Source organism: Caretta caretta, chromosome 25 (genome assembly GCF_965140235.1).
Source record: "Caretta caretta isolate rCarCar2 chromosome 25, rCarCar1.hap1, whole genome shotgun sequence".
NCBI classification, from domain to species: Eukaryota; Metazoa; Chordata; order Testudines; family Cheloniidae; genus Caretta; species Caretta caretta.
The window spans coordinates 7,912,505-7,931,686 of NC_134230.1; the positions used below are offsets into that span (position 1 = coordinate 7,912,505).

The 19,182-nt window shown below is 43.6% G+C and overlaps 1 long non-coding RNA gene across 2 annotated transcripts; it reads left to right on the top strand.

Moving 5' to 3' along the window:
* Positions 1 to 172: 172 nt before the first annotated feature.
* On the top strand, positions 173 to 17,550 carry LOC125627181 (uncharacterized). 2 transcript variants are annotated; one of them, XR_012666083.1, is made up of 5 exons: positions 173 to 587; positions 9,809 to 9,987; positions 10,875 to 10,992; positions 11,381 to 11,533; positions 16,658 to 17,550. It is a non-coding gene; the product is annotated as an uncharacterized LOC125627181 (long non-coding RNA). The 2 variants fall into 2 exon arrangements; XR_007353944.2 differs by having other exon boundaries at positions 173 to 360.
* Positions 17,551 to 19,182: the final 1,632 nt, after the last annotated feature.

A 19,182-nucleotide genomic window follows, 5' to 3' on the forward strand; every position in this document is an offset into this window, starting at 1 on the left:
CCCCGCACGTCAGCCCCAGCCCAACAATGGGCCCGCGGCGAGAGCGGCGCATGCGCGGCGGCCCGGCCCGGCCTCCCGGCCCATGTGGCCGGGGGAGGGAGCGCCCCGCCCGCCGGCCAAGCTGCGCCGCCCGCCGCCGGCGGGGCCGCCCTCGGGCCGGGGCCGCGCAGGAAGCCGAGCGCGGGCCGGGCGGGGCTCATCGCCCCGGAGCCAGGGGCGCTCTGACGAGGACGCCGCCGGCTTCCCTAGGAGCGGCCCCGGCTAGACCGGCCCCGCGCCGCGGACATACCCCCCGTTCCTCCCGGCAGCCCCCCACCCCCAGCCCGGGGTTTCACGCGGCCGAGGCTGCCGTTAGGCCAGGTAGTCACGGAATGAGTCACCCCAGCAAGGGCAGAAAAGGCCGCCAGCCGGGGCTCCCTACCTGCGCGGGCAGCAACAGAGAGACAAAGGAAACTGCCGGGGCGTCTCTCCTTGAGGGCCAGGGAGAGCTCCCTGGCCACCACGTAGGGGGAAGGAAACTGGGACCGCATACTCGCTAGAATAGGAACAAAGGGGAAGGAACACAAACCACCCTAGCGAACGAACAGGTGAGCGATTGCGTAGATAAGTTAGCTGCATCCAAGTTGGCAGTGCCCGATGAAGTTGACTAGCTGCAGCGATTTTGGAACCGTTAGCCGTTATCGGTAGGTTTCAGAGTAGCCGCCCTGTTAGTTTGTATCTGCAAAAAGAACAGGAGGACTTGTGGCACCTTAGAGACTCACAAATTTATTTGAGCATAAGCTTTCCTGAGCTACAGCTCACTTCATCGGATCCATCATCCAGTAAGAATTCATGGAGGATAGGCAAGATCCCAGAAAACCAGTGACGGGCACACATAATACCTATCCTTAAAAATGGGGACAGAGGCCCAGAGGAATTATAGACCAATCAGCCTAACTTTGATATCAGGAAAGATACTGGAACAAATTATAAACAAGCATTCTGAAAGCCCTTATACGATAATAGGGTTATAAGGAATAGTGAACATGGATTTGTCAAGGGCAAATCATGACAAACCACCTTATTTCCTTCTTCAGCAGGGTGACCGTCCTAGTGGATAGGTGGAAGCTGGCGTCATGATATATCTTTATTTTAGTAAAGCTTTTGATACAGTTCCAGATGATACTCTCATAAGCAAAATAAGGCAATGTAGTCTAGATGACAATACTATAAGGTGGGTGCCTAAAAAGTTGAAAGACCATCCTTAAAGAGTAGTGGATCAATGGCTCAGTCAAACTGGGAGGAAGGATCTAGAGTGGGGTTCCACAGGGGTCTATCACTGTTCAATATTTTCATTAACAGCTTGTCTAATGGAATGGAGAGCATGCTTACAACATTTATGAATGACACCAAGCTGGGAGAGGTTGCTAGCCTGTTAAAGGGCAGGATTAGAGTTCAAAAAAACCTTGACAAATTACAGAAATGGTTTGAAATTAACAAGATGAAATTCAGTTAAGACAAGTGCAAAGTACTACACTTAGGAAGGAAAAAAAATCACAACTACAAAATGGGGAAAAACTGGATCTGAGGGTTACAATGGATCATAAATCGAATGAGAGGCAACAGTATAATGCAGTTGCAAAAAAGGTTAACATTCGGAGGTGTATTAACAGATGTAAGACGCAGGAGGTAACTGTCCTTGACGCTGCTGAGGCCTCACAAGAGTGCTCCGCAAGAATCTAGAGGACAGCAACAAACATGATAAAAGGTTTAGAAAACCCGACCTCAGAGGAAAAGGTTAAAATAAACTTGGCGTGTTTAGTCTCAAGAAAAGAAGACTGTGGGGGAACCTGACAACAGTCTTCAAATAGCTTAAGGGCTGTTATAAAGAAGACAGCAATCAATTGTTCTCCATGTCCCCTGAAGGTAGGACAAGAAGTAATAGGCTTAATCGGCAGCAAGGGAGATTAAGGTTAGATATTAGGAAAAAATTCCAAATTATAAGGATAGTTAAGTACTGGATTATGCTTCCAAGGGAGGTTGTGGAATGTCTGTTGGAAATTTTTGAGAACAGGTTAGACAAACACCTGTCAGGGATGGTCTAGGTTTACTTGGTTCTACCTCACTCAGTGCAGGGGGCTGGACTAGATGACTAGGTTCCTTCCAGCCCTATATTTCTATGATTTTCATGTGATGTAGCTCTCCAAACCACCAGCCCAGCAGTAGTTTTTATAATGTAAGGAAAATGTCAGGCAATCTTAATATGAAGGTTGTTTCCAAATCCCCTATAATTTAAGTTTACGTATTCCTTCTGCTCTCTTCTTTCCTAAAGAGTAGCTCCCAAGCTAATACAGCAGAGTATAAATATAGACCTCTATAATCTACAACTGCCAAGTAATATACCTGGTGGGATCCTAGAAACAATGCATTAGAAACCTCCAGCATTAAGTAGGAAAGACCATATATTACCCCGCACCTTTTTTATTTATTTTTCAAAAAAACAACCTTCCATAACCTCAGAATAATCAAATATCACACTGTGTAATAGTCTGAGCATTTCTTGTGAACACAAGCAATAAAGACAAAAAAAAGTATATTAATAAAATACATGATTTAGCGTGCACTTGAGGATTATTATATCAAGGATGGAACAGATCCACTAGATCCATTTACCAATTTAATAAAATGAAAATTTTAAAAACCCAACAAAATATGGAAAAACACAAAAACAAGAAACCTCATAACATTAGACTTTGTGAGCTTCTTCTGTTTCCTGCTTTTTCCCCTCCCTGTGTTGTGTCAGGTTGTTTAACCTAGATTGTAAACTCCTCTAGGGAAGGACAGCATCTTTTATTTGTGTGCAAAGTGCCAAAGACGCCTACGATGCTGTTAGATAATAGATGAAAATGTAGTCCGCTCCTCCTGTAGTGACAGGATAGATTTCCCCCACAGGTGGTATTAAGCAAATATTAAGCTGATCCTGCTATACTTGAGCGTATATAGCCAGTCACAGTATTGTGTGTTAATTAATGCTTTTCTCTCTGGTCTTGATTTTTAAATGAATTAAATTTTACATACTAAATAGCAAAATCATGCTTCAGTGAACTTAAGTGCACTGAACTTTAATTGCATAACTGATACCTTTGTTGATACATGCAGTTGCATTCAGAATTTCTAATCCCCACCCCAATCCCATTAGTTACTTATCAGATTTTGGAGGATTTTAATACATTTTCCATTATCATGATTATTGATGGCGTGATATTTTTCGTAGCAGTCAACGAAGCAAGTCTCTCTCTCGTACAGATTGCTTGTTAAGAACTATATTTTCCTGTTCTTGTTTAGATCTCTTAATTTTATAAATACTAATCATCGTCCTTCAAAAAGGGAGATGGTAGAGAAAAAGATGTTTGATCCTCTCAGTGGTATTTATCTCTGTAAAGTTTGTTTGGGTTACAGTTCTTATGAAGGATACTTAAATAATCCCTGATCCTGCAAACATTTGCATATACATGTAACTTTATGCATGTGAGTACTGGTGTCATTGACTTCAATGGGACTACTTCTAGTGTGTCAAGCAAGCATGCAAGCAAATCTGCAGGATCTGGGTGTAAAACTATTATTGAGTGTATGTTGTACAAGTATTAACTGACCTGAAGGGGAATGGCAATGAAATATTACACCAAAGGGTAACATGTTTTGCTGCTATTGCCCTGAGTCAATATTTCTTATCCCTTAGACGTTTCACACAGAACAGAGTGGACTGTGTTTAATCATACTCACAGAAATGTAGGGCTGGAAGGGACCTCAAGACTGTGGCAGGACCAAGTAAACCTAGACCATCAGTGCCAGGTGTTTGTTCAGCCTCCAGTGATGGGGATTCCACAACCTCCCTTGGAAGCCTATTCCAGTGATTAACTATCCCCATAGTTAGAAAGTTTTTCCCTCATATCTAACCTAAATCTCCCTTGCTGAAGACTACCACTTGCCCTACCTTCAGTGGACAAAGAGAACAATTCATTACCCTTCTCTTTATAACTTCCCTTAAGATATTTGAAGACTTATCAGGTTCCCTCCCTCCCCAAGTCTTCTAACACTAACATATATTGTGACATCAACAATACTCCTGTTAATACACCCCAGAATGTTAGCGTTTTTCGCAACTGCATCACATTGTTAACTCACATTCAATTTGTGATCCATTATAACCCCCAGATCCTTCTGAGCAGTATTACTGCCTAGCCAGTTATTCCCCATTTTGTAGTTGTGCATTTGATTTTTTTTCTTCCTAAGTGAAAAGTTTCGTACTTGTTTTTACTAAATTTCATTTTGTTGATTTCAGATCTATTCTCCAATTTGTCAATGTTGTTTGGAATTCTAATCGTGGTGTCATTCGCAAATGTTATAAGCATACGCTCCACTCCAGTATCCAAGTTGTTAATGAAAATACTGAACAGTGCCAGACCCAGGACAGACCCCTGTGGAACACCACTAGATACATCCTTCTAAGTTTGACAGTGAACCATTGATCACTACTCTAAGTACGTTTTTTCAACCTTTTGTGCACCCACCTTATAAATAATTTCATCTAGGCCACCTTTCCCTAGTTTGCTTATGATAATGTCATGTGGGAGTGTGACAAAAGCCTTCTTGGCCCCTATTCACTACGCCAGTCACCCTCTTGGAGAAGGAAATAAGGTTATTTGGAACAATTTGTTCTTCACAAATCCATGCTGACTATTCTTTATAATTCTATTAAAGAATCAGTTTGTAAGCACACAGAGGATAATAATTTATTCCAGTATCTTTCCTGGTATCGAAGTTAGGCTGACTGATCTATAATTCCCCAGGTTGTCTTTGTCACCATTTTACAAGAGAGGACTAGAGAAAGGCAAACTTATTACCTCTGGGACCTCAACTATCTTCTATGAGTTCCTCAAAGGTAATGGCTAATGGTTCTGAAATTGCTTCAGCTACTGCCTTAAGCACACTAGGGTTAATTTCATCAGGTGATGCCAACCTGAATATATCTAACTTATCTAAATATTCTTTAACCTGGTCTTTCCCTGTTTTGGCTTGTGTTTCTTCCCCCTTGCTAATAGTGTGTTTAAACATCTCAATTTACCTTTTTAGTGAAGACTGAAGCAAAATAGCAAATTAACCTAATGCAGAAATACGGAAACGAAGTTAGAATGTTAGAACCTGGCAGGCAGAGGTAACAAACAACACTCAGAAGCTGTTTAGTGGTTTGTTTGTATTGTTGTCCCTTTCGGACCAAGTGGTTAGCTCATATTTGGGGCACTGTAGCATTGTTTCTGTTAGTATAAACTGATGATACAATTCAGGTATTTCTTTGGTGTAATCCTATTTAAAAGGAACGCACATGAAGTCTTTTTTCCCTGACCACAGCAGAAGCAAACAGCAGCAAGTCTCCCTACTCACTATTTCCAAGTCTGCCTCTCCAGTCAGTTCTTTACTCAAGGAGGTGTGTGTCTGCTTCCACAGGGCCACGTTCACAATTGCTTCTCTCACTATCTGCTGGTTTTCTGACTCTCTCTCACACATACAGTTTGCCAAACAAAACCCTAGCTCCTGCCTTTGTCATCAGTCCCAGGGATACCCCTCAGACTGCACAGCCTAGAGCAATAGCTTCCGATCGTTTCCAGATTTTACTACATAAATGGGCATTTTTCTGGTTCTTCCATTTAGCCTGAAAGCACACCATTGGCTTTAACCAGATCTATGATGGTCTACAGATCAAAGACCTATTTGATGGCAATCATTACCACCTTCGAGCATAACAATATCTCCATCTCAGCACTACTCATCATCCCAATGGAATTTAAAATGACCCCACCATGGCTGACTTGTCCCAGACAACGGAAAATAATTTAACAAATTAAAAAGTAATGCAAGCTTAAGTAATTACATATTTACATGGTGTCTTTCTGTCAGGACACTTCACAACCCAAATCAATTGTTCTCCAATCCAAATTTCCATGGAGCTTTCCACTCACTTCCCAGTCTTCTTTCAGCCAACCAGGAGAGGCCATATTCAATGGACTCCCCAAAGTATCCATCGTTTCTGTGGCATCTGCTAGTTGGGGGAGACTTCTCTCATTCTGTTCTAAAGGGGAATTCATTACTGTCAAAGCTCTTCCAGCCTCAGCTTCCACGGCTACACCCTCAGTTTCTGGGAAGAGTCCAGCTAAGATTCTGCCCCTCTGATACTACTGAGATGGTCCTTATATTAACACTGCTCCCAGTCTGTAGGCACTAGCACCTGTGTCCAATACGAAAGATTTGAAACAATCTGAAACACAGATAGGCTAAAACAGGAGCAGACACAAGAGCGCTCTTTCAGCTCTAAAAATGCAAAGTCACTCTGCTGTTGACCACAGATGGTTTCCCTTCCTCACCCAACCTATGCAATGGTTTTACAATATTGACAAACCCACAAATAAACCTTCTATAATAGAAGCAGAGCCCTACAAAACCATGCTTATTTGTGGGTGTCTCAGGAACTGGCCTGTTTTACACAACCTCAATTTCATTTTTGTCAGTGGAAATTCCTTCTTCGTTGATCGTGTGCCAAAGTGGGTTACCCAGAACTCCAATAGAAACTCTGGGGCTTCACCGCTTTCTCCCTTATAGTTTTTTTCTATACCAGGAATTTACTAGTTCTACTGGTTCACATTTTGGAGCCTTGGTTCCCTTTTTGTGTATTTACTGTTTATGAGAAACATTCAGCAAATTAACAGGAACCTGTTCCTCCCTCAGATCTACAAAAACTTTTGCAGTTAAAATTCCTCTTAAGACCATGGGTCTCAAAGCAGGTCTCAACAACTCCCATCTTTTCCTTGCTGGAAAACTACCACAGCATGTAGCTGTTACTATGGCTATTGCCCCTCTTGTTCACTGCAAATCAATTATCTACAAATCATTGTTTCACCTAGGCCACATCTTAAAATCCAATGTGTGGAAATTTCTTAAGACACCTTTCCTGACATTTATTATGCAGTTATTCGTCATAATGAAACCCACACCAATGATTAGCATCTGCTATCTTTGCAATCCAGACCTGCTCAAATTTCGGAGGTCCAATTTTCATGCCCAATTTTCCCCATATTTGGATAGGTGCACTTTCTCCAGTAACTGCCTCTATTTGACATCAGTTAGGTGGTTCCATTTTGGATCCCCTATTACCCTAGCATTAGCAGCATGTCTGGTCTAATAACTTGTGTTTGTGCCAGATTCATCTGTTCCTGTGCACATCACAGATCCTATAATGCATTCAACAGCCAAACTGCCATTGTTTTTTTAATTGTCCTGATCCTAACAAAATCTGTGGGGATCCTTGTACTTCCAAGTTTACCCTCCCGCGCCAAGTTGGTGTCCCTCCTGTTTCCCAAAGTGGGTGAGAGACTTTCAATAGATACTTGTTATGCTCTGTTCTGGCTTGCCTTAAATTTATAATAATCCTTGTATGGCCAGTTTTTTCACAGTACCAGCAATTAACTGAACCACTTCTCAAATTTTTGCATTATTGCCAATCTACCTTGCTTTACAAACCAAAATTTAATTTTTTTCCCAACCATTCAAAACTCTCACAAACCAGATTAGAATCCCCTTTTCTGTCAGGCATATTAGACCCAGACCTGTATTTACGGGTCTCATGGGGATCAGTTTCCATCTTCCTCATTAGCAGTTGCTTCCTTTTCTGGTGGGCTCCTGCAAGGAAAGATTGAAGTTCTCTTCTATACCAGGCAAATTCCTCAGCCACACAAAGCATTCTTGGCCTCCTTTCAGTGATCTTGAGCTGAAAGTCTAAGACCAGCTGCAAATCTGTAATTTGGTCCATTGTTAATTTAGCTTGGAAATCTTAGACCTCATTGGTATCTGGATATACCAGGCACAACTCTTCATGTCCTATTCCAGTTGAGGTGGGGTCTGTTCCTGCCCTCTTTTTCTAGCCCTTAGCTGTGCCTGGGTCAGCTCAGATTGATAGCTAGATCTTAGCTGGATATCAAGAGCTTATACCGTATCCTTGTCGTCCCCGCCCCCAATGGCTTTTGTATTACCTGAGCTTGAACAATCTAACCTCTCTGGGTTAGAAAAAGGGTATAAAACTGTTGTAAATATCCTGTTTTATCCAAATTCTCAGTCTGGCCCAATTCCTAATCCAGACTGCTAATTTCCAATATAGTATGCAACCCTTTGAGCTCCTTCTCCAGGTGATTTTTTAGCTCCCTAAAGTCCTTGTTACAGCTGTCTCCATTAACAAGCATCAAGTTGAGCAGATATTTCTTGGTCTCCCCTATTATGTGGAACATCTTTTGGTCCATGATAGTCAGTTTGTTGGTCACCTCATCAGTCCACCTTGCCTGTCTGCACTGGAAATTTTGTAGTATGACTTCCAGATCCGTCTGAACACTTTCTGGCTGCTGCCCAAACAAAGATTTTATCTCTGACCACTGGTGGTTTAAGCCCTTTCTGGGAAGCCTTCAGATATTGCTTACATTCCTTCTGTGAAGTCCTTATTTGAAGTTCTTTTGGTCATCTTTGATTTCTGCAAGCATCTCCACCATTTGGGGGGAGGGATAGCTTAGTGGTTTGAGCATTGGCCTGCTAAACCCAGGCATGTGAGTTCAATCCTTGAGGGGGCCATTTAGGGATCTGGAGCAAAAAAAATTGGGGATTGGTCCTGCTTTGAGCAGCGGGTTGGACTAGATGATCTCCTGAGGTCCCTTCCAACTCTGATATTCTATGATTTGTTCCATGTTGGTTCAACAGGAGTACCAGCTCATAATTTCTCTCCTTTGTCACTCTTATCCCACTCCTGAAACCAGTTATGCCCCCTTTGGCCTGAGAGATTAGCCAATATTCAGGACCTTGCAGAGCAGTTTCCAATAGGAGAAATTGGTGATATGGGTCAGGTATTTTCTTTGGTACAATCCTGTTTATTTGCAAAGAACAAACACACAATCCTGTCTTCCTGAACACAACAGAAACAAACTGGCAATTCCTTTACTCCCTATTTCCTAGTCTGCCCCTCCAATCAATTCTGGAGCTCTGTCTTCATTCCAACAGGGCCATATTTACGACTGCTCCTCTCACTGACTACTGGCTTTCTGCCTCTCACAGGCACATTGTTTGGCAAACAACCACTAGCCCCTGCATTTGCTTACAGTCCAGGAAAAACACTCAGCTCACACAACTTAGCCCTGCTCAGGCTGTGTCATGTGACCCAGTGCCTTCAGCAGCAATTTCCAATTGTTTCTAGCTATCATTACATAAAGAGGAATTTCATTGCTCCTTCCATTTACCCTGAAAGAACGGTGTTTAGCATACCCATTGGCTATAAAGAAGTCTGTGACTTTATAGCTCAAAGACCCGCTTCAGGCAACCATTAAAGCCTCCCAGCATAACAATATACTACAGTGTAATAAAGAATTAGCACTGAAGTAAAAATGAGGTGTACAGGTGCGTTAAGAGCTTGTCTACACAGGGAAACTGACAGACAGCTATAGCAGAATAGTTTCCCAGCCTAAACAAACACTAAGGAAGGAAGGACTCTAAGCAGCTGATGAAAGTTCTTCTTGTACAGTGATCCAGATCAATCCTGTGGTTCTGGGTGTTAATCAAAAGCAAATGAACACAAATGTTTAATTTGCACATGCAAATTGGAGCTTAAGAAAAGAGACTGTATGGTAACTATTCTTTATGTGGATGCAGATGCATATTCCACTCAGGAGTGCATGTGGCAAAAGACTGATCACTTTACCTATCACTACCCACAGAGATGACGTGTGCATCTTCTGGTTCCTAGGGCAATGCTGCTCCGACCCATCTCAGTTCCTTTGCACCAAATATCAAGAGTTGAGACTCTAATGCAGAGAGAATGGAGGTTTAAAAAGCCCGCTCCTAAGCGACCAGAGGAGCTAGCAAACAGGAGCAGCTAACAAGAGTTTCATGAGGGAGTTCTCCAGGTAAAGGAGGACCCTTGGGGTAAGTTTGTTGTCTGTAGTGTGTGCGTTTGTGGTGGCAAAATTTGCAGATGATACAAAATTGCTCAAGATAGTTAAGTCTCAGGGAGACTGCGAAGAGCTACAAAAGGATCTCACAAAACTGGGTGACAAATGCAAAGTAATGCACATTGGAAAACATAATCCCAACTATACATATAAAATGATGGAGTCTAAATTGGCTGTTACCACTCAAGAAAGAGATCTTGGGAGTCACTGTGGATAGTTCTCTGAAAACATCCACTCAGTGTGCAGCGGGAGTCAAAAAAGCTCACAGAATGCTGGGAATCATTAAGAAAAGGATAGATAAGACAGAAAATATCATATTGTCTCTATATAAATCCATGGTACGCCCACATCTTGAATACTGTGTGCAGATGTGGTCACCCCATCTCAAAAAGAGAAATATTGGAATTGGAAAAGGTTCAGAAAAGGGCAACAAAAATGATTAGGGATATGGAACGGCTGCCTTATGAGGAAAGATTAAAAAGCCTGGGACTTTTCAGCTTGGAAGAGACAACTAAGGGGAACGGGGGGAGATACGATAGGAAGTCTAAAATCATGACTGGTGTGGAGAAAGTAAATAAGGAAGTGTTATTTACTCCTTCTCATAACACAAGAACTAGGGGTCACCAAATGAAATTAATAGGCAGCAGGTTTAAAACAAACAAAAGGAAGTATTTCTTCACACAACACACAGCCAACCTGTGGAACTCTTTGCCAGAGGATGTTGTGAAGGTCAAGACTATAACTAGATAAATTCATGGAGGATAGGTCCACCAATGGCTATTAGCCAGGATGGACAGAAGCTGGGAATGGGCGATAGGGGATGGATCACTTGGTGATTCCCTGTTCTGTTCATTCCCTCAGGGGCACCTGGCATTGGCTACTGTCGGAAGCAGGATACTGGGCTAGATGGACCTTTGCTCTGACCCAGTATGGCCATTCTTATGAATGGGATGCTTAAAATGAAAGGCAGATATCTTAGGTAAGAATCTAGGGTGCAGTTTAAAGAAACCTTGTCTTTGAAAAACATTGTAAAGGGGGAGGGGTTCCATCTATTTCTTAGGAGGCCCCAATTTCTCCCACTCTACAGGTCGATGGGATAGCCATTAAAAAGGCTGTCTTCATCGATAAGTGAAGCAAAGAACATGTTGCCATTGGTTCAAATGGAGGTCTTGTAAGACATCTAAGCATGAAATGTAGAGCCCATGTTGGGGTGGGGTCCCTGACTTGGGAGTTTCCTCAAACCTTTAATAAACCTCAAAGACAGAAGGTGAGCAAATATAGAAAACGCTTCTACTAAAGGATGAAAATATATATATGGTGGCCAAGTGAACCTTGATCAAGCTAACTGATAACCCTGACTTCTTTAGGTCTAACAGGAAATCTAGGATAGCCGAGATAAGGAGATGGATACAAGCTGCTAGAGCTGACATGAAAAACTGAATCTCTTCCACTTCTGCAAGCAAGTGATTTGGGTTGACTTCTTTCTACTGTTCAGTAACACTTGTACTTCCACAGAACAGGTAGGCTCTAACCCCACAAACCATCAAGAAAGCATGCCCTGAGGCAGAGGACCCCTAGCTTGGATTGGTGTAAATGACCTACATCTTGGGAGTAGAGACAGTAAATGATTGGAAGTTTGATTGCCAGGTAGATGGACAGATGAAGCAGGCAAGGATACTAAGCCTGTCTCAGTCAAGTCAGGACTATAAAGGATTACCCTGGCCTTGTCTTATCTTGTTCATCAGTCTCAGTATTAGGGGGAACGCATAGAATGGAACCTTCATCTGAGATAGTAGAAAGGCATCTCCCAGAGACTGATGGTGTAGATCTCCTCTTGAGCAGAGCAGATGACAGTTCTTGTTCCTGAAGATAGCAAAGAGATCCACCTCTGGAAATCCCCAAATTTGGAATATACCTTGGATTTGAGAGGCCAATTCCCATTCGTAGGCTTACTGAGAGCATTGTCTGAGGTGTCCTGGGTGATATGGAGGTAGGCAGCTCAAATATGGATGTGATGGGTTATACACCAGCTCTACAGCTTTATTGCTTTGGCACAGGGAGGGGGATTTTGCTCCTCCTTGCTTGTTGATATAGAACATGCAGGCTACATTGTCTGTCATGATCCTGATTGATTTGCCCCGATGAGGAGCAGAAAATGAAGGCAGGCATTCCTGACTGCCCTGAGTTCCAAGAGACTGATGTGGAGATTGGTTTCCTGAGGCAACCATTTGCCCTGAGCAAGTACTGAGGTGAGCGCCCCATCCCAACAGGAATGCATCCATTGTCACAGTGATTGTTGGATTTGGATGAAGAAATGCCTGCACCAACAGTGAGTTGATCTTTTCACCAGTCTATGGAGTCCTTTATATGAAGAGGAATCAAGACTTGTTTGTCTACGCTGTTTCCGATCAGTGAATAGATCTTTCTGAGCCAAACTGTTGTCTGTACACAGCCCAGGGATCTCAGTATAGCCATTACAGGGGCCAATATGGGAGAGTGTGGCATCTAGGATTGGTCCCACCCATGGTGACGACCACAAGAGTCTTCTCTGTGGCTGTGAAAGAGTGGGTTCTTCTATGGATGGATAGGGGAACCCTGTACAAGAGGGACAAGACTAAAAGAAGGTCTCCCTCCTCCTCAGTATCCTCTAATGGGGGGCACCAGCAGAAAATGACATTGAATCAGGAGGTACTGAAGGGTGATGGTACCTCAGGGACCCGTGTCACAATACCAAGAGGCATTCCATACCCCCAAGCAGTGGAGATTCCGGTTCATCTGCCACTGATAAGTCTTTTGAGTACCTAAATTACTGTGGAATCGTATGGAGGACTGGTACTTATATAGTGGCATGCTTGGTTATCAAAGCAGACAGCACTGTAGATTTGGTTTGCACAGTACTGAGGCCCCAACTGGAGAGGTACCAGTGACAGAGCTGAGTTCAATGTGGAACTCCAATCTGGAAGAGTTCTTATCCCTACTTTCCTTGTCGCATGTAGACAGCACTGACACCTTGGTCAGAGCCATCTTTGTTCTTAAGAGCTCTGGGACTTTCCAGCGCCACTGGTTCCGGAGGAGTCTTTCATGTCTATAATACCAAGCTGAGGAGCTGAGGCTTCGGAGACCATTGATTTAGCAGGGAACCAAGGTCTTTTGGAAGTAGGCTCCTTATGATGGGAGCCACCATTGTTGAGGTCTCTAAAGTCTTCCCCTTCCTAGGGGAGACCTTAGCCAAGATCAAAGGGGCTCTAGATTTGCCTGGAGAAAGATGTCCGGGCATGGGAGGGTGTCTCCTGACCTGACTCTGAAGCAGGACAAAGGGAATGCTCTATCTGCAGCAGCCTCAACTTGATCTCCTGGTTCTTTCTTCCTCTGGAGTTGAGGGCCAGGCAGAAGTTATGCTACTGGGAAATGTGAGACTCTCCCGGGCAGCAGACACAGTGTCCGGTGCATACTAGGATAGCCTCCCAGCAAGAGAAGCAGCATTTGAAACTTGGCAGAGCCAGGCATGCCCTGCGGGAGGTAAGGCTCCCCAAATAGAGAGAGAAGAACAAAGTAAATCCTCTCACTTATCCGCTAATTACAAGCTAATACTAAACTAACAAAAAAAGAATAGCCAAGATATGCTCAAGTCACACATGTTAAGGCTCCACCTCAGGCTGAGACAGTTGAGAAGGAACTGAGGGCAGTTCGCCCATGCAGCCCTGTATAGTCTTGGTGCACGGGCCAAATGGACACTGCTAATGAAAAATCTCTGCTCAAGAGCTCAAGAGGTGCATGCGCACCTGAAGTAGAGCACCCACAGTGATGCTATTCAAAGAACAACAATTAACATGCAGGTAGGTAACTGTCTTTTCTTCGAGTAGTTGTAGACATCATATTCCACTAAGGTGATTTACAAGTCATATCAATAGGAAGTGGGCTAGGAATCTACTTAAAGAATGACTACATAATGGCCTTCCCAATGTTTGCATCTGATGTAGACGCAGCCATAATAGCATAGTTTGGACAGCAGCCCTTCAAATGTCCAATATCAAAATATCGTTGATAAATGCCATTAGTGTCACTTGGGCCCCAGTTGAATGTGCACATAACCTTTGTAGAGGTGTGGCCTAAGCTAGTGCATATGCCATCATAATAGAGGAAGGGCCACTGTCTGTGAAAAGCTAAGTATATGGGGCTCTGCCATTAAACTTTACAGCTCACTTACTTGTCTTGCATATGTGATAGCAACAAGAAAAGCTGTCTTTTGGCACAGGAAAGACAAAACAAGCTGCCAGGGGTTCATATGGAGGACCCATTAGGACTGCCAGCACAGTATTAAGGTCCCACAAAGAAACTGCTTCTTTCACCGGTGGAAAAAGAATGATTCCTCACTACTATGGAGTTCGAAAAAATTAACTTCTCTTGGATCAGAGGATGGAATGCTCAGATGGCCAATAAGTAGACCCTCAAGGAGCTGAGAGACAGGCCAGAGGATTGAAGATGTAACAGATACTCCAAAGTGTCCTGAATGCGGGCTAACATTGGATGGATCCCTTGGGTCAGTGACCAAATAGAAAATGCTTCCACTTGGCAAAATAGGTAGCTCTTGTGCAAGGTTTTCTACTATTAAATAGCACTTCTCTAACAGCTTCTAAACAGCATTCCACCTCCTCATCTAGCCATGCAGCATTCGTATCGAGAGGTGCAGACTTGCTCAATGCTGGATGCCAAATTTGACCGTGGTGCTGCGGCAATAGGTCAGGATAAAGAGGACGAGAAATTGGGGTGGTGTGGGGGGAAAGCTAGTGACATACTCAGAGTAAGGAGGTCGGAGAACGAAAATTGTCTCTGCTGGGCTGGAGCAATGAGAATTAGTTTGGCATGGTCTTGCTTCAGTTTGAGAATAACCTGAGGAATGAGCAGGATCAGGAAAAAGGCATACATCAGCACAGATCCCCAGTTTAGCTGTAAGGCATCAGTTAAGGAGCCTAGTCTGAGATTCACACAAGAGCAAAACTGATGGAACCCTTTTGTTGTCTCTTGCTGCAAACAGGCCTATAATTGAGATGCCCCATTCTGTGAAGACGGACCTCAGCACATTGGTCTTCAGAGACCACTCATGATTATGGGATAAATTGCTGCTGAAGTGATTGATCAAGTGATTCTGGACCCACTCTCCCTGAAGTGGAGGACCGGAGAATATGCAGCAATTTAATTGATTCATAGATTCTAAGGCTAGAAGGGATATCTTCCTCTTCTCCCTCACCTTCTCAGTATAGCTCTTAAAAAGCTGTCGTGACCTCCTGGGGATCACCATCAGCACTGAGATCAGCACCACTCCCATAGCAGTGATGGGGTCCTTCACTTACTTCCACCAATACCGTGCCCCTCCCTATAGCGGCCTCCTGAGAACCCCTGTGATGTTCTGCAGAAAGCAAGATCCTAATCCTTAGCTCAGTCCAGAGTGAGGTCACCTATTCTGCTGGCAGCCTCCTCTCCTGAACCTCGATGCTGCAATCAGACATGGGTTGCTCTTACTAAACTGCCTGCACCTGAACAGGTGTTACAGATGCTGTAGGAGATTCCATTTGCTTACTTCTTTCCCCTTCGTCACCAAATGACTAGTGCCAGATTCTTCCTTTCCTGTACCTGAGAATTTTAAATTGTATCAGGACCTCCTGAGGCACATGGCTTCAGCCTTGAGTATTCAGGCTGTTTGTTAAGGAGAACACCTGGGAAACGAACATGAATCTGGCCGAACAGCCCATGCTGGATCAGATGCTCTTTGACATGCTGAAGCAGGCCTCGTGACCTGCTCCTGAAGATGTTGCTGCTTCACGTGCAAGTCTCTGGCCACTTGCGTTCTCTTCTTGAACAACTTGCAGATGGAGCACCTCTTTTTAATGTGCCCTTTCTCAAGGCACAAACACTGAGTGCAGGGGTTTGCTACTGTGGATAGCTACCCCACATGATGGGCAGTGTTTAAATCCCAGTGAGGGTACCACATGGGGCAAATCCGATTATTAATAAACTAAACATAGAGGTACTTCTAAGCTAATATAACAACTATACAGAGGAAAAAACCCACAGACTGCACGGTGAAACAAAGCAGGAAGTAAAAACCACACCGAGTTCTCCAATTCAAGAAGCAGGTGGTGAGAAGGAACTGAGGGGGTTTGGGGCAGTGCTGCTCTTAAACAGCCAGGGGAGGGGCTAAGTGCTTGGAGGGTACAAGCACCACATTTACAGATACTGCTAGGCAAAGTTCTCTGGTTTCCGTGCACTGGGCATGCACACCTGAGTGGAATATACATCTGCAACCACTCACAGAGTAGATAGAGGTTCTCTCTCTTTGTCACAGGGGGAGACAGGGAAAGACCGACTTGTTAAACCATTTCATGGCTCTCTTTTCCCATCCCCCAACCTGCTGCCTGCAGTTCAAAATGTTTCATTGTGTGGCTCTGCCATCTGCTATATAAGTGCTAAGTATCAACAACTTCAGGCCATATTTTACAAACATAATTTTACCAACCATCAGTAGTTAGTACTATATCAGTACCTACTAATACTAGACTAAAATGGCAACTGCTGCGACTATTTTGTTTGTGATCTTCTAAACTGCTCCCACAACCTCAGTTCCCTTTTATTCCTCTTCCTCACAGGTTCCTTATTGTACTAACCAGCCTTTTGGAACTCGTGTCCTCCGTCAACCTGTACAACCCTTTGAAACACTTCAAGTGGCCAGAGAGGTGACAACTTAGTGGCTAAAGGCATCCTCTCGTCAGTTCTAGGGATGCTTTATGCTTCCATACCTTGCACAGTACACAACACACCATTTTAAGATCATCAGAATGGTTTCTCATTAGGGGCATTCATGAAAGAGTACACCATTTCCCCAGCTCTCTTTGTGCTCCATTCTTTTCAGAGAGCAGGGAACTGAAGTATGTAATCCTAGCAACCTTAGTCATAATGGAACAGTCCATTGTTGGGCAATTCCACTGCATACAGAAACTTCTGCTCAAAATTATGGGGCTAGGAATATTCAGCCAATTGATGGCATTTGATTTGGGGTAATTGACTGGTCTGTATTTTTCATTGGTTTTAATTTTTACAAGAATGCCAAGAACACCTGGAGCTTTGAATGGGAGCATTTACTAAAATACATAAAAACCCAACTAAATAAATGACTGGATGAAGAAATCTGTAGGGGTTATTCTTCTCCCCTCATTGTACGCCAACATTCCTTGCACCTGCCATTTTTGTTTTTTTTAAACAGAGTCCTCCACACATATCACACATTGCTTTAGGAGAAAAATCACAGACTAAACTGAACAAGATAAGCAAGGCAAGACAGAGAGGAAGCGACTCAGAAGCTCTAAAGGGTTACAGTTACTCTTTCATGAGCTACTCCATCTACCTCCTGCAGAGTAGCAGGGAATGGGAGTGGAGCAGGCAGGCAAAGGAGTACTATGTACAGGTCAGAGAGAAGAGCTGAATGAGGATATAGGGGGGCTGTAAAAGCAGGGGAGCACATTTGAATGGAGGGAGATAGGAAGCTAGATGGGGCCAATATGGCCTGGCTTCCCTAAAAGTAAGTGTCTGTCACTGCAGCATTCTGGAGCTCCCGGTTCCTAACGAGTAGTCCATGGATTACCGGTAGCCCAGAGAGCTGTCTGGTTGCATTGTGCTGGCTCTCATCTGTTTCCAGCTTCTCTTGTATAATGTCATAAGAACAGCCATACTGGGTCAGACCAATGGTCCATCTAACCCAGTATCCTGTCTGACAAAAACAGGAGTACTTGTGGCACCTTAGAGTAACACATTTATTAGAGCATAAGCTTTCGTGGGCTACAGCTCACTTCATCAGATGCATAGAATGGAACATATAGTAAGATTTTATATATATACATATATATATATATATATATATATATATACACACACACACACACACACACAAAAGGTGGAAGTTGCCATACAAACTGGAAGAGGCTAATTAATTAAGATGAGCCAATATGAGCAGGAGAAAAAAAAACTTTAGTGCTAATCAAGATGTCCCATTTAGACAGTTGACAAGAAGGCGTGAGGATACTTAACATGGGGAAATAGATTCAATATGTGTAATGACCCAGCCACTCCCAGTCGCTATTCAAACACAAGTTAATGGTATTTAGTTTGCATATTAATTCAAGCTCAGCAGTTTCTCGTTGGAGACTGTTTTTGAAGCTTTTCTGATGCAGAATTGCCACCCTTAAGTCTTTTACTGAGTAGCCAGAGAGGTTGAAGTGTTCTCCTACCAGTTTTTGAATGTTATGATTGCTGATGTCAGATTTGTGTCCATTTATTCTTTTGCGTAGAGACTGTCTGGTTTGGCCAATGTACATGGCAGAGGGGCATTGCTGGCACATGATAGCATAGATCACATTGGTAGATGTGCAGGTGAATGAGCCCCTGATGGCGTGGCTAATGTAATTAGGTCCTATGATGGTGTCACTTGAATAAATATGTGGACAGAGTTGGCATCGGGCTTTGTGGCAAGGATAGGTTCCTGGGTTAGTGTTTTTGTGGTGTGGTGTGGTGTGGTGTGTGGTTGCTGGAGAGTATTTGCTTCAGGTTGGGGAGCTGTCTTTAAGCGAGGACTGGTCTGTCTCCCAAGATCTGTGAGAGTGAGGGATCATTTTTAAGGATAGGTTGTAGATCTTTGATGGTGTGCTGGAGAGGTTTTAGTTGGGGGCTGAAGGTGACAGCTAGTGGTGTTCTGTTATTTTCTTTGTTGGGCCTGTCCTGTAGTAGCTGACTTCAGGGTACTCTTCTGGCTCTGTCAATCTGTTTTTTCACTTCAGCAGGTGGGTATAGTAGTTTTAAGAATGCTTGATAGAGATCTTGTAGGTGTTTGTCTCTGTCTGAGGGATTGGAGCAAATGCGGTTGTATCTTAGAGTTTGGCTATAGACAATGGATTGTGTGGTGTGTCCTGGATGGAAGCTGGAGGCATGTAGGTAAGTATAGCGGTCAGTAGGTTTCCGGTATAGGGTGGTGTTTATGTGACCATCGCTTATTAGCACAGTAGTGCCCAGGAAATGGACCACTTGTGTGGACTGGTCTAGGCGGAGGTTGATGATGGGATGGAAATTGTTGCAATCATGGTGGAATTCAAGTGCTTCTTTTCCATGATGATGAAGATGTCAT